Genomic DNA, 15,923 nt, shown 5'->3' with positions numbered 1-15,923 from the left:
TCCTTCGCCTCCCTCTGCTCGAGGCCTCCCCATCTCGCGCTGCCAAGAGCGACTCCTGGTCTCAGCATGGATTTCGAGTCGAACGACTAGTCGCGACTAGTCGTCGACTAGTCGACGAGTCGTTACATGAAGGTTGACTCAACCTGTCGACTCGAATCATTGGATGAGTCGAGCGACTTGATCGACTAGTCCCGACTAGTCTCGACTAGTCGCGGTTTTTGAGTCGAACGACTCGATCAACCTGTGATAGAAGAGGAGTTGGGCGTAGAAAACGGAGCAGAGAAGGATGGGGGAGGCGGAGAGGAAGGGGCGAAGGCAGAGAAGCCATGGAAGAGGAGCTGCAGCAAGGCCATTGCGGCTGTCGATTCGTTCCTGGAGGCTGGAAGGGGAGCAGGTGAGAGAGAGAGAGAAAGAAGAGAGTGGATGGACGGTGAAGATTAGAGAATATAGATGGTTCAGATTGAGCTAGGCAGGCTAGGGTTTCATTGGGCCTTATTGGGCTAATATTGCTTCTGGGCCAATATTGAAGGAAGATTGGAGCGTCTGGAAACCTAGATCGAACAGTTCCACTCCCCTCCCCCGACCCAGCTCTCTTCTGCAGCAGCCGCTGCCGCTGGCTGGCTGCTCGTCCCCTTCTCCCCTGGTTGCTGCTGCTCATCCCTTGGTTGCTGCTACTGCAGGTCTGCCCCTCCCATCTCTTGCTGCTGCGGCTCCCCCCTTAGTTGCCGCTGGTCTGCTCCCTACTACTTAACTCACGTCGACTCATCGCATGTCGACTCGTCGACCATGAGTCATGACTAGTCACGACTAGTCTAGAGTCGCCCCCCCCTGAGCGACTCGCCGACTCATCGACTCAAAAACCTTGGGTCTCAGCAGCCGCCCTCACCTCCCTCTCTCTCCAACCAGCCCCGCTCTCCTCTCGCATCACACAGGCGGCGGCTCAACATATGCTGCCGGGTGTGGCATATGTGGCATCTGTGTTGTGCTTCGGCCGGCTGGTTGTGTGTGATGTGTGCGGCTGGATGTGCGTCCGTGTTTATGTGTGTGGAGGAAGTCGATGGTTGCAGGCAGAGGAAGCTGCTGGTTGCTGGCAGAGGAGGATTATGATAGTTCCCTTGCTCTTTGCCAGAAAAATTGATATTTCTCTTGATTTGTTCTAGTCTGGATTAGTACAAAAGTGCACTGATATTTGCTTTGTGGTGCAGGAGTTTCAAGACAGCAGGTTTAGCAGGGATCAATTGCAACCTTCGTTTATCTTCTGTTATGTGAACCAATTTGTGATGGCTTCTAAAAGCACATGGCTGGTACAGAGCAATTTTTACATCAGAGGTATGTAATGACTCGACCCCTCACAGTAGTTGTTTTTTTATGTTACAATAGTTGTTACACCACTGGATGATCGATGAATTCAATCGATTTTCCTTTGTTTGCATTGTTTGTGTTCCTTTATTTTTTCTGAAAAATTGGTGCTACTTCCAATTACAGTTTGGATGATATGCACTGGAGTCTTTACACCAACTACGTTGTCTGTTTTATTATGTATTTGCATTATGTTTCAGCCAATCGGCCATACAAGCCCCTGTTTCAGTATATTTTTTCTGAAAAATTGTTGTCTAGCCAAGGATTGAAGCAAGAAATTTAATGTTGCTGACTACATATACCTAAACATGGTGGCTTCAACTTGGTTACAGTAATTCTTGGACATGATGCTGGAGTAACTCTTGAAGTTTATATTCTGCTCTTTCTTTAGTTATCAATTAGCATAATTGCATACACATGAATACATATACTAATGCACCTAGCAAAATAGAATTAGGAGGTGTATTTAGTGGAGTGGATTAATTGGTTTTGACGTCAATGTAATATACTGTATTCGTCGACTTCGCAGCCGTCGTTTCTGTCGACTTCGCCGCCGTCGACTTCGCCGCCGTCGACTTCGCCGCAAGACAATCTGCCATCGCCTCCGCCGACTTTGCCGTAAGATCATCAGCCGTCGCCTGAACGTACTTTGGCGCAGGTACTTATGAAGCATCTGATGGGTCTCATCTATATGTCAATTCATCAGTTTACTGTAGGAAATATAGCTCTTGCCCACAATAGACATTTTTTACATATATCTATATAATTCTGTCTTGCTGTGTGATCATGTAGATGTTGTAGGTATGCTAGGTGAGTACTAAGTGCTTGCAAGAGTAGATGAATTAGTACAGATCTTTGATACATGTAGTTTTTTGAGGCACAACTTTTACATGTCACTCACGTCCTAATTGAGAAGTAGTCTGTACTATTAATTTATTTCTAATGTGCTTCATGAAGTTTTTAGTAAGGGGAGGTGATATGCACCAGGTATGTGGTCGAGGAAGTGAACACCAGTTTCAGCTATGTAGTGTTGTGTGATGAATGAGAATGTTTCATAGTCTATTATTAAGATAAATCTTGCTTACGCTTTTACTTCACATATATTGTTGCTTAACTCTTTTCCAAACTACATACTGTATGTGGATTTTTTTCCGGGGATAATGTATGTCGACTTCTGCGGACAAACTACATATATTCTGTATGAGCTCAAATAGGATGTCTACAGGAACCTGAAGGAAAGCGGCAACAAAAGCAAGATCCAAAGGCGCAGTCGTGCAAGGTCGAACCATCCATAAAGATCCTCTTCCTACAGCTATGACAACTGTGGCAAGACCTTTGTTAATGTGGCTGACTTGAGGAAGCATGCTCATGTACATGGCGAGAGATGCAATATGTTTTTTCAGGAGCCTGGCTATTTGAAGGTACCTCTAGCAAATATTCATACCTCACGCCTTTACCAATGCATACACTAACCGGTGGTAATCTTTCGTGTTTATTAGCATTGACAAACTTTTCAGTGATTTCATGGTTTATTTTGACGGACCTTTCTCTATTGTGCATAGTTCATATTCATATATCCATCCATCCAATCCACTATGAGTGTTAATTGATTAATCCTGCACAACCAATAATTCAGTTAATTTAATCCTACTAGATATATACTCCATCCAATTCACTGTGAGAATTTTAAGAACCCATAGGCATCAAAGTCTTGGTCTTTTTTCCTATCCATGTGTAGGCACAAACAGTGCTCCAGCTCGGCCGGATTAGATATAAGTTTGGTCTCTGCCCGAGCTCCAACTGCTGCTTGGATTTCCTTTTTTTTCCTCTCATGCAACCGCAGATACCATCTGACGCCTTTTCTTTTCGTGATTGAATGGTGCTAATAGATTTCATCATATGACTATTGTTTCTCGGTTAAGGGCTTGTTATATTTTTTTCAGCTTGACGATGCCGTGGTCGCCCCACCTATCAAATCCCCGCACACACGCAACAACTCAACTCTATGGTTTGTACACCACCACCGCTTGAGCAGCCCGGCGAACGATTTAGGTAATGTATCTGTATAATATAATCCTCCATTACCATGCACAAAGACTTCGATTTAATTTTAGATCAGTTTAGTTCAGCGTGGTGATGCTCAGCATAATAAGGTGTTGTGTTGTTATATTGAAATAAATGATTCAGCAGAGGTGAATGGTCTCTCTGACTGATGTTGCCAGTTGCATCACATACTTGCTAGCTTCCCAAATGCAGTAAGCAATGAGTAATTTCCAAATGTAGCAGTGAAGACACTCATTTTCAGAGCAGCTATACTCACATGTGCCCTGAACCATTTAATTGCTTTAATTCCTGAACAAATGTAGGTTGGTTCTCTTGCTTTTTACCATGGTAACTTTGTAAACATCAGAAGGCCTAAATTTGGCAGCACACTCACTCGCTCAACAATGAGCACTGGAGTCTAAAGCTTTGCTATTGGCTGAAGAACATCAAGGTCTTCATTACATGATTATTAGTTTCTTAAATATTTGTATAACGTCAGAGTACTTTTTAGTTACAGATTTGGCAATACCCAGGACATTATTCTCCAGTCCAACTATTGGCTTTCAAGGTGGCAGTGTGAGACATTGTCGCTATCACAGGATCATGTGGCAACGTATTTGGTTTTTTGTTGAAATATGATGGAGATGGCTCGTGACTGCCACTCTCATACCAAATACTTTGATGATGATACCTACTGGCGGGGAGGGGGGGGGGGGGGTCAAAATGCAGTAGTTGCAAACATGAGTGAAGATGACTGTACGTGGCATATGTATGATATTGTCAAAGAAAGTGATTGGCATGGCAAGTTTACGTGAGAAACAGTTAAAGAAATTGCATGGAAGATGTTTCAAGAGTAAAGTCAATGTGTGAGAGAAGATTGATGAGCACCAATATTATATAGTGTATCATACTTTTATATATTTGTCATAAAGAAAATACTTTGTTCTTTTCTGATCTTATTTTGTTGACATACTATTTTCAACCTTTTGGGCCTAGCTTAAAAAACATAACATGTAGTGATGTCTTAAGCACGTGATGTGTTGTTTTTACTATTAAGAGATCATTTCCTCCGTAATGGGCTCATACTCAAATAATTTGTATGTTTTTGAATTATTATGCCACATGATATTTTATTTTATTTCCCGTTGCAATGCACGGGCATTTTTGCTAGTGAAACCTATGGCCTCCGGGTCTATCTTCCATCATATTAATCTTCCAACACTTTTTTATTTCTTTTGCTATTCATTTTACTTTGCATCTTTACTTCTCTTTTATCATAAAAATACCAAAAATATTATCTTATCATATCTATCAGATCTCACTCTCATAACTGATCGTGAAGGGATTGACAACCCCTTTATCGCGTTGGTTGCGAGGTTCTTATTTGTTTATGTAGGTGCGTGGGACTCGAGCATGATCTCCTACTGGATTGATACCTTAGTTCTCAAAAACTGAGGGAAATACTTACGCTACTTTACTGCATCACCCTTTCCTCTTCAAGGGAAAACCAATGCAGTGCTCAAGAGGTAGCATACACGAATCCGGACTGTGATCCACAATCATCTCTGTCGGTTTGGAAACTAGCATCGGTGTAACCCCTTACGATGAGCTCTTCCTCACCTTCATAAACTAGGAACAACTCTTTAGTCCTTTTCAGGTACTTCAAAATAGTCTTTACCGCTGCCCAGTGACTCTCATCTGGGTTGGTCTGATATCTACTTGTTAGGCTTATTGCAAAAGCAACGTCGGGCCGTGTACATATCATAGCATACATGATGGATCCGATTGGCGAGGCATACAGAATCCTACTCATCCTGCTTCGCTCATCAGATGTCGAAGGACTCTGAGTCTCGCTTAGCCTTAAACCATGTGAGAGTGGCAAGAACCCTTTCTTTGCCTCACTCATGTTGAACCGCTTCAACACTTTATCTATGTACGTGCTCTGGATTAAGCCGAGCAGCCTCCTTGATCTATCTCTATAGATATTAATGCCTAAAATGTACATTGCCTCACCAAGGTCCTTCATCGAAAACTTGCCATTCAATGACTCCTTGACTGAGTTCAGCATCGAAATATCATTTCCGATCAGTAGTATGTCATCCACATACAAGATCAAAAACACTATCGAGCTCCCACTTAACTTCTTGTATAAACAAGAGTCCTCTTTGCTTTTTATGAAGCCGAAACCAGTGACGACCTCATCAAAACGAATGTTCCAGCTCCGAGATGCTTGCCTCAACCCATAAATGGATCTCTTGAGCTTGCATACCTTACTAGTGCTAGTCGGATCGACAAAACCCTCGGGCTGTATCATATACACGTCCTCGGTTAAATTTCCGTGAAGGAAAGCCGTCTTGACATCTATCTGCCATATCTCGTAATCGAAATATGCAGTTATAGCTAGTACGATCCTCACCGACTTCAGCATCGCTACCGGCGAGTAAGTCTCGTCGTAGTCAATTCCTTGAACTTTTCCATAACCCTTAGCGACAAGCCGAGCTTGGTGGATCTGAACATTTCCATCCATATCGGTGTTCTTCTTAAAGAACCATTTGCAACCAATGGCTGTTACGCCAGGCGGAGGATCAACCAAGTCCCAGACTTGATTCTCATCCATGGACTTTAACTCGGATCTCATGGCCTCCAGCCATGCCTCGGAATTTGGGCTCACCATCGCTTCCACATACGTGGCCGACTCATCACTTTCTAGCAACAAGACATCACGCACTCTGCGCAATCTTTCCGACCTCCGTGGTTCCGGTGCCGCTTCCACTACGGGTTCCCTGACTGACTCCAGTATGATCTCATCACCAGCCGATCCGTCCCCAAGTGGTCCTCGAATTTCTTTGAGTCGGACCGTCCTCCCACTGGCCTCCCGACTGAGAAACTCTTTCTCAAGGAAAACCCCGTTCCGAGCAACAAACACTATGTTCTCTTCCCAGTTGTAGAAGCTATATCCCAAGGTTTCCTTCGGATATCCCACGAATATGCATTTATCTGACTTGGGTGTAAGCTTGTCTGACATAAGTTTCTTGACAATTGCTTCACAACCCCCAAATCTTTAGAAAAGACAAACTGGGACTCTTCCCGGTCCACATCTCATGTGGTTTTTTGTCTACGGATTTTGATGGTACCCTGTTAAGTGTGAAAGCTGTAGTTTCTAGAGCGTATCCCCAGAATGACAAGGGTAAATCCGACTTGCTCATCATAGATCAAACCACGTCCAACAAGGTACGATTCCTCCATTCGGATACACCATTTCTCTGTGGCATACCCGGAGGTGTGAGCTAAGGTACTATACCTCTGCTTTTCAGATGATCATCAAACTCCTAGCTCATGTACTCACCTCCACGATCAGATCGTAGAAGTTTTATAGTCTTGCCGAGCTGATTCTCAACCTCGTTTTGAAACTCTTTGAACTTTTCAAAAGTCTTCGACTTGTGCCTCATCAAATAGATATATACATATCTACTCAAGTCGTCGGTAAAAGTCACGAAGTACTGATAGCCACCTCTGGCAGTTGTGCTCATTGGTCCACACACATCACTGTGTATCAGTTCCAACAACTCGGATGCCCTCTCACAACTCTTTGCGAAAGGAGACTTAGTCATCTTGCCAGCAAGCATGATTCACATGTCTCGAATGACCCAAAGTCGGTCGAAGTTAGGAGTCCATCATCATGGAGCTTCTTCATGCGTTTCAGACTAATGTGTCCAATCCGGCAATGCCAGAAGTACGTCGGATTTATCTCATTAGGCTTATGCCTCTTGACATTCACGTTATAGACTAGTTCCTATTCTAGATTCAATATGAATAACCCATCAGTAATGGGTGCATAGCCATGGAACATACCATTCAAATAAATCAAACAACCATTGTACTTTAAATTGAATTCATAACCCTGATTCATCAAGCATGAGGTAGAAATAATGTTCCGACTAAGTGCAGGAATGTAATAACAATTATTCAATTCCAAAATAAATCCAGAAGCAAGCTGGAGCTGCATCGTGCCGACCTCCAACGCAGCAACTCTTGCTTTGTTGCCGACCCTGATGTCAATCTCCCCTTGCGCCACACGTCTAGTTCCTACCATCCCCTGCATCGAGTTGCAAATGTGAACTACCGATCCAGTATGAAATACCCAAGAGCTGCTAGGTATGTCAGCAAGGTAAATGTCTATAACATATGCAGCAAGTGTACCTTTGCCTGAAGCAACATTCCTAGTCTTCTTGCCATGCTCTGCAAGCCACTTGCTACAGTTCCTCTTCCAGTGACCAGTTTCCTTGCAATGATAGCAAATGGTCTTTGAGTCTGGTCTTGACTTCGGCGCATCAGCGGAGGTTACCGTCTCCGTGCCCTTTGCCTTAGCCTTTTTCTTGGACCAACTCTTCTTGAACTTAGCCGATTTCTGCACCATCAACACTTGATGCGTGCCTTTCTTAATATCCTGCTCTGCCACTTTGAGCATCCCATGCAATTCAGTGAGCTTCTTATCCATGCCATGCATATGATAGTTCGAGATGAACATCCCATAGCTGGGCAGAGGAGAACCCAGAACTGCATTAGTAGCTAGCTCATCCAAGAGCGGGAAGCCCAACCAATCCAAAGATTGCACATATCCGATCATCTTGATCACATGCGGGCTCAGTGGATCACCTTCCTTCAGCTTACAACCCATCAAAGATCGCCAAACGTTGAACCTTTCGGTCCTAGCCTGCACCTGAAACATGCTCTTGAGACTCTCGATCATATCGAAAGCCCCAACGTCTTTGAAATGCTGCTGCAAATCAGGCTCCATACAAGCCAGCATGAGGCAACTGATCTCGTTTGATTCATCAACGAGTTTCTGGTAGGCATTCTTGGTTGTGGTACTAGCATTATCGACAGGTTACTCTCGAAGCGGATCCTCTAGAACATGTTCCTTTTTATCATGCTTGAGAACAATTCTCAAATTTCTATACCAGGTAGTAAAGTTTGTTCCATTCAGTTTATCCTTTTCCAGAATTGATTTCAATGGAAAGTTGGGTTGAGCAGGTGGTGCCATTAATCTACAACAGAAAAATATGCAAACACTAAGCAATGTGTTTATGTAGAGTAATTCTAGCCTTAAACAGAAATACTCCCACTGAAGTCAGCATCCCTCCGCAAACTCTCAGTGATTCAGGATCCTACTAGCACATGCGACTAGTGAGCTTTAGCATCACTGCTAGACAACATGCCTATCTGGTAATTAACTCCTTACTAATCGTATCTCTATACGACTCCTGTCGGTCGGGTAGGCCTCTTTTGCCACAAGGCCCAAAACCGTTTTGATAGCCTTGTCAAGTTAACCTAATGCAATGCATGTCTATGTCCGACACGAACCCTTCAGTTCAAGGACACCTAGCAGCACCCCAATTTTATGAGCCCACTACTAGACATACTTGACGTGCGAAGGTGCAACATCGGGAATGGCAATTTACTTGATATGAGGGATCTTTCTACCATTCTAACATGCATAGAAACAAAGAAGCATAACAATCACAAGTAAAACATATATTATGAAATAGTATGGCTCCTTCATGGATGTTCTTCCAGGTCGGCTCCAACTCCGATGACCATCTAGAAACTCCATCTTGTTTGTCACACCGGGCCGCCAAGCCGTCAACCTGATCTCTATTATCCAAATACTACAACTAGTAATGAATTTTACATAGAGTCAGAAGTCGACACGCAGGTCGTTATACAATAAAATGATAGCACTTTGGCTCCTGCCGGCTGACAAACATGACACGCAGGCCACGTATAATTTACACACATGCATCACATACACATGAGCCATACTGTTCACATCAAACCCTGCAAAATAAAGTTATGCATAGAATCACATTCTACCGATTTTGAGTGATCGTGTATGAAATACAAGGCGCTACACACACGGCGGTCCCGATGGTGGATACTGACCAGTAGGGGTAGGTTGTGTCACGACCTCATCGATTCCGATCATCAGAAAACATAGCCGCATCGATCCCCATGTGCAGTTGATCTCATCAATCGTGCACACAACCGATCTTATCAACGACAACAGATCTCATCTATCGCCTCCACATATCTAATATGCATATGATCTGAATCCAAATCCTATAGCAGAGGCTCTGATACCACTGTTAGGTTCTACGGTAGGGTACGACAACTGCAAATTAAAATTTTCCTACGCGCAGAACAAACAAGAACATGTTACGGGAGATGGATCACAGTTCGTTACCACTAGACGTGTAGTGTCGTGCGGTGGAAGAAGAGTTGGGGCAGCGCATCCGCGTGGATCGTCTCCTCCTCGTCCGATCTCCCTCGTACAGCCAGTAGTTGGTTCCCATGTACAGGTTCTCCGGAGCGACGCAAGTACACCGCATCTAACGGCATCCGCGCGTGCAGGAGGAACGTCGTGCGGCGGACTGCTAGGTCCGATCACACAACCGGCGGCGAGTGGAGGTGTCTATTCGCAACACATGCAAACCCTAGTGATAGTGCCGAAGCGATCAATCGCGTGAGTGTGCGGCACCTCCACTTTATATAGGCGTCCGTCGCGGGCTCAACACTTGGGTCTCGCACGGACCCTAAAGCCCATAAGTCTACTCGGCCACAATCCTAATACAACTCGGATCACATCTGACCAATGTCCTCGGATCCGACCTCGTAGGTTCCTTCCCTTAAGCGCGCGACCCCTTAGGTTCAAGCCGGCTTGGTCGCAGTTCGGATCACCTCCGAACTGCATAGTTGGTAGCGGCCTCTAGCAAGGCATGCCGAACACCAATCAGACTATGAAGCTAGTTAGGCAAACCTGTAGATCGTACTTCCATTCCTTTTGCCACACGATATATGTTGTCGGGCTCAAGGCGAGTCTGTCATCCTTGTGCTAGCCCGACCTCTTTCTCATTCCAGTGATGCCGACCACAAACCGGATTATCTCATAATCCTTGTCGCATGGCCATGCTTATCCTGGTCGGATCACACGAGGGGCCCGGAGTATATCTCTCCTGATCGGAGGGGCAAATCCCATCTTGCTCGACCACGTCTCACAGCATGGTTCTAGACAAACCCGAAACCTGCCTTTATAACAACACAGTTACGGAGTAGCGTTTGGTCGGCCCAAAGCAAGTCTGTCACCATCCCGAGTACATGCGTCAGCTCAGGTCTTAGGACATAAAACATATGTTGTACTCGAGACTCATAGATGACATATCGCTATGTCTCATAGCTGCGCATCCACACAACCCTTTCGACTAGGGACCTTTTAGGACAGTCATCATACAATGCATAGTCCCACAAACAAGTCACATACTTGCTGATACACATCATTGATAATGTCCAAGGACTATCATTATTCATAAACACATAGGAAATATCATCATACATGATTGCACCTAGGGCATATCTCCAACATATGGTGCCCTCCGTTCTCGCGCAAATGTGAGGGGGCTCCGCTGTAGGGTGTTGCAATATGTTCATGGTTCGCTTATGGTGGGTTGCGAGAGTGAGAGAAACTTAAACCCGAGTAGGTGGGGTATGACGTATGGGAATAAAGAGGACTTGATACTTAATGCTATGGTCGGGTTTCACGACCTTAATGATCTTTAGTAGTTGCGGATGCTTGCTAGAGTTCCAATCATAAGTGCATATGATCCAAGTAGAGAAAGTATGTTAGCTCATGCCTCTCCCCCATATAAAGTTGCAAGGATGATTACCGGTACTTGTTATCGATTGCCTAGGGACAAATAACTTTCTTGTTGACACAAACCCTTTTACTAAACACCTAACTTTTATTATCTTGCAAAGTACTTCTAGTTTTGTTCTTGCAAAGTAGTTCTAGCATCACTCCTATAAACTATTCTCATACTTGTTTCCAGTAAAGCAAACGTCAAGTGTACGTAGAGTTGTATCGGTGGTCGATAGAACTTGAGGGAATATTTGTTCCGCCTTTAGCTCCTCCTTGGGTTCAACACTCTTATTTATCAAAGAAGGCTACAAACAATCCCATATACTTGTGGGTTATTAGTGTCTCCTATTGGTTCATTCAACCTTGGTTCTTAACCGAGGGAAATACTATCTTCTACTAGACTACATCACCCTTTCTCCCTGAGGAAATCCCAACAGTATCACAAGTAGCATGGACCCAATTATCGACAGCTTCCAAATTTCGAAGGTACTGATGGAAGGCGGATCCGACCTCAACATCGTGTATGCCAGCACAATGCAGAAGATGGGGCTCCCCACAACCAGCATGCGGCCTTCACCTACGCATGTCCATGGTATAGTACCAGGGAAGAAGCATGAGCCGTTAGGCCAGATCACACTAGAGGTGATATTCGGTACAGAAGAAAACTTATGTGTAGAGAAACTCTATTTCAAAGTGGAGTCGTTCAAGGGAGGCTACCACACGCTGTTGGGATGGTTGGCATTTGTCAAATTCATGGGCACGCTCTGCTATGCCTACATGAAGCTCAAGATACCGGGCCCAAACGACATTATCACCATCTCAAGTGACCCCAAAAACATCCATGAAGCATAGGTCGCCAACTTGCAACACACTGAAGCTGAGGTTCCCGGCAATGAATAGGAACACACGGAGGTTGCGACCAACCTCTTGAAGCAACAAAAACACAGTGGTGCAGGATCAGACACCAAGGCCCTGCTAGTGGATCATTCATGCTCAAACTAGCAGGAGGGCGGACCGTGGGGCTAGACGCCAAGGACACACCCAACAGGGATGACAAGGTGACCAATACACGGCAACACGCTATCCGTTCCCCTTATCTTAGTCAATTTCAATTTATTAGTTTTGTTTTACGAACAAATCTTTAATAAAGTAATAAAACTACATTTCTATTATCCTAAGGTTTGTTATAGAAAGCATTGAAGTGATGGTGCTATAAACAAAACATAGCACCTTAACCAACTCAAACTTTCTATTCATGACTTGTGGTAACAAGGAACACCCCGTACTGAACTCACTATGTTATAAGGTCTAGAGGAGAGTCAAAGAAATCCTTCTATGAGATGGGCTCGGGGCTGCATCATTTTTTGGTACCTCCCCATAGTCACCTTAGGAGTTGTATCCACCGGCCACTCAATCTTACTCGGTGGATGCATCAACATACATAAGCACCCGAGCCACCCTAAAGGATGGTCTCTAGTATTACCCAAGGCTTACGGCCAGCCTTCCCTTTCACCTGTGTTTGCGACACATATATCATACATCTGAAATATTACCCTAGCCTAGGAGGCCAACAGTGACCTGATACGTCTCCAACGTATCTATAATTTTTTTTATTGTTTCATGCTATTATATTATCAATCTTGGATGCTTTATATGCTATTTTATATCATTTTTTGGGACTAACCTATTAACTCATTGCCCAGTACCAATTCTTGTTTTTTGCTTGTTTGTTACGTTTTAGAAAAGCAATACCAAATTAAGTCCAAACACGATGAAACTTTACTATCTTTTTTCTGGACCAGCAGGGGCCCTAGAAGGTTCGGGAGAAGGCCAGAAGACCTACGAGAAAGCTATGAGTTCAGAGGGTGCGCCCTAGGGGTAGGGCACGCCCCCTAAGCTCGTGGGTCCCATGCAGCTTCATTTGACCTAATTCCACCTTTATAAATTCCCAAATATTCCCAAACCAATAGAGAGACACCCAAAACACTTTTTCCTCCCCCGCAAGCTTCTGTTCCTCCTTGATCCCATCTGGAGGTCTTTTCTGGTACTCTGCCAGAGGGGGAATCAATGACTGAGGGCCTCTACATGAACCTTGCTACCCTACGACGTTGCGTGAGTAGTTCACCATAGACATATGGGTCCATAGCTAGTAGCTAGATGGCTTCTTCTTTCTCTTTGATCTTCAACATTGTCGGATCCGGGGTTCCGTAGACCCTTGAGAGGTTTGAACACTGGGGTGTGTGTGAAGAACTCATCCTCACCAGTCTGCCCGCTCAATGATTCCAAGGCCTAGCTCGATGAACTCAAGGGACAAGAGACACAATGGTTTATCCTGGTTCGGGCCACCTTGCAGTGTAATACCCTACTCCATCTTTGTGGTGGATTGCCTCAAGGGGCTGAAGATGAACTAGTACAGTGGTAGAACAACCTCAGGAGGTGAGGTGTTCTTGAGCTCGATGAGCTGGTGGGTGAGAGGATGATTCGAATGATCCGGCCCCCTCTATGGTGGTGACTAAGTCCTATTTATAGTGGCCTTGGTCCTCTTCCCAAATATAGGTGGGAAGGGATCCCACAACGGCCAAATTCGAAGGGATACAACTAGTACAAGTTATCCTGACAAATGTGGTCTTTGCCTACAAAAGCCTTTGGTGGTGACGCTGCGGTGGGCTCCGCGATGACCTCCATCCTGCCGTCCTGGCGGTCTTGGTCTTGTTGCACCGATATGGAAACCTTTGCTTGATTCCTTGGCACCAAAGAGGAAACCGACACGGCACCCGCTGACGCCCGCCTGGCCTTCATCGTCACGACTCACGTCATGTGAACCTTGTGACGTGCACCTTGCATCAATATCTTCGATCCGCGGGAGCCAGCCTGGTGAGGCCGCCCCCCAGGGAGGTCTTGGTTTCGTCCGCCTCGCGAGGCTTGGCCCCTTGCAAGTGTCTTGGGTTGTTGTTGCTGAAGCTGGGCCGTACCGGGCCATCGACGGAGCCATGCCATGGGTCGCAGGTAGGCAAGTCTGGGTACCTTCGTTCCCAGGACGCCGACAGTAGCCCCCGGGCCCAAGGCGCGCTCGAACTTGGCTTCAAGGTGAAGCCAAAGAACAAGTGCGGAGCGTCGCGGGCCCTAACCGCCTGCGGCCTCGGTCGACGCGTGGCGATTGATGGGTCGTGGGCACCCCACTTCCCCATGTGACCTTGATATTTGCCTGGCTCGGCGGCCGCCGTCGCCAATGCAGCCTGGCCTTGATTACTTGCCATGCTCTCCCTTGGCTCATTCATCTTCACGAAAGACAGTGGCTTCCTTGCTGGTGCTTCGGTCGAACCTCCGCCAGCCTTCGAGCCCGCGCCTGAGCGATCGACGGTAGTTAATCAAGAAGGGCTGGACAAGATCCATCCGGTGCTCGCCGACAATTCCAATGAGTGGAAGGCGACGGTGGCTTGGCCCGCCTCCCGGACCATGGTCGACATGGCAGCCACTGAAATTCCCCTTCATATTCACGCTCTCTTGGCTGGCCTGATCCCCCTTTCTACGATTTCTTCAACGCCATACTCTCTCATTACCAAGTCCACGCGCTACATCTGTATCCTCATTCCATCATTATCCTCACCATCTTTGCCTTTGTCTGTGAGGCCATGGTGGGCATCGCCCCCTCCATGGCCTTGTTTCACCATTTCTTCTCACTTCACCTGGCCGATGCCCGCCAGCGCTCGGGGTGCATGGCCTTTCAGGCTGTAGCAACGACAGCCAGCTCGGGCATCGATTTCGAGCTCTCGTCAGCTATAAGTGGATTTCGGAAGCAGTGGGTGTTCTTGGATGTTGGCGTGCTCAACTCCCTGCTCATGCTTCCTCGGGTGCCGGTCATATCTAGCTCCAGCTGGGGGCACGCGAAGCTTGTTGACCATTGGCTTGCTCATATCTGGCGCCGGCTGGCCAGGCTAAAGAATCTTGGGGTGACGGCGCCCATGGTGGTGAGGGAGTTCGTCCAGTGCTGCATTGCTCCGCTTCAGCATCATTCTCGGCCGATGTGGGCCTTCTCCGGCAGCGGGGACCTGATGATGCTCCAGGTGTCCATGCTTCCTCCCAAGACGCTGTGCATGGTGCTCGAGCTCCTGACGGGCGACCCGGCATCGGCCACGCTTCCAGAGGAGGGCTGCCTCCTGTACTGTTGCTCGAACAAGGAGGAATTTGTGAGGTAGATGCCCCTCTTTGATGAGTGGGGGCTGCGCCCGACTGGCCTTGAAGGGTCCCCCGAGAAACCCGTCTTGGTGGTTCCTCTGCCTGCCGCCCCTGCGGCGCGCGCCCCAGAGGTGGATGCAGGGGACGAACGCTGCCAAGGGCGGCCAATGCGGCTACTAAAGAGGCGACGTAGCCTGGCGCTCCTGAGGTGGCAGCTCCCGAGGCTCGGGTGTCCCGTCCTGAGGGGACGTCCGGAGAGCCGACGTGACCCAGAACTCCTGAGGTCGCCGCCCTTGAAGCTCGGACAAGCAGTCTTGAGGTGAAGGCTGGAGAGCTGCCGCAGCCCGACGCTCCCGAGGTCGCCACCTCAGGAGCCCCGCCTAACGCCCCAGACGCTGATGGTCGCGCCCGGGGCTTCGGCCAGCTTCTTCTGAACTTCAAAACGCTTCGCAAGGGGAAGGGGGTCCAAGCAGCAGTGGTGACGCCTACCGGCCGCTGAAGCAGAGGAAGTACATAGCTACGGACAAGTGAGTACCTTATCATCGCGATTTCTTGTGTGTTGCGTCCTTTCCTAACGATAGCTCTTCGGGGTCACTTCGGCTGCAACGGCGAGGCCTCCCGAGGTGCTGCCTACACTAGTCCTTAGCTCGCT

General features: G+C 46.8%; 1 long non-coding RNA gene across 6 annotated transcripts; it reads left to right on the top strand.

Annotated features, from left to right (window-relative positions):
* The first annotated feature begins 70 nt into the window (after positions 1-70).
* LOC123061717 (uncharacterized) lies at positions 71-4,359 on the top strand. 6 transcript variants are annotated; one of them, XR_006429243.1, is made up of 5 exons: positions 71-680; positions 1,206-1,329; positions 1,889-2,017; positions 2,585-2,780; positions 3,303-4,359. It is a non-coding gene; the product is annotated as an uncharacterized lncRNA (long non-coding RNA). The 6 variants fall into 6 exon arrangements; XR_006429239.1 differs by having other exon boundaries at positions 71-1,329; positions 3,303-3,411; positions 3,920-4,359; XR_006429238.1 differs by having other exon boundaries at positions 71-1,329; positions 3,303-3,411; positions 3,914-4,359.
* Positions 4,360-15,923: the final 11,564 nt, after the last annotated feature.

This window comes from Triticum aestivum, chromosome 3A, assembly GCF_018294505.1.
Source record: "Triticum aestivum cultivar Chinese Spring chromosome 3A, IWGSC CS RefSeq v2.1, whole genome shotgun sequence".
Lineage (NCBI taxonomy): Eukaryota > Viridiplantae > Streptophyta > Magnoliopsida > Poales > Poaceae > Triticum > Triticum aestivum.
This window is presented reverse-complemented; position numbering and strand designations above follow the sequence as displayed.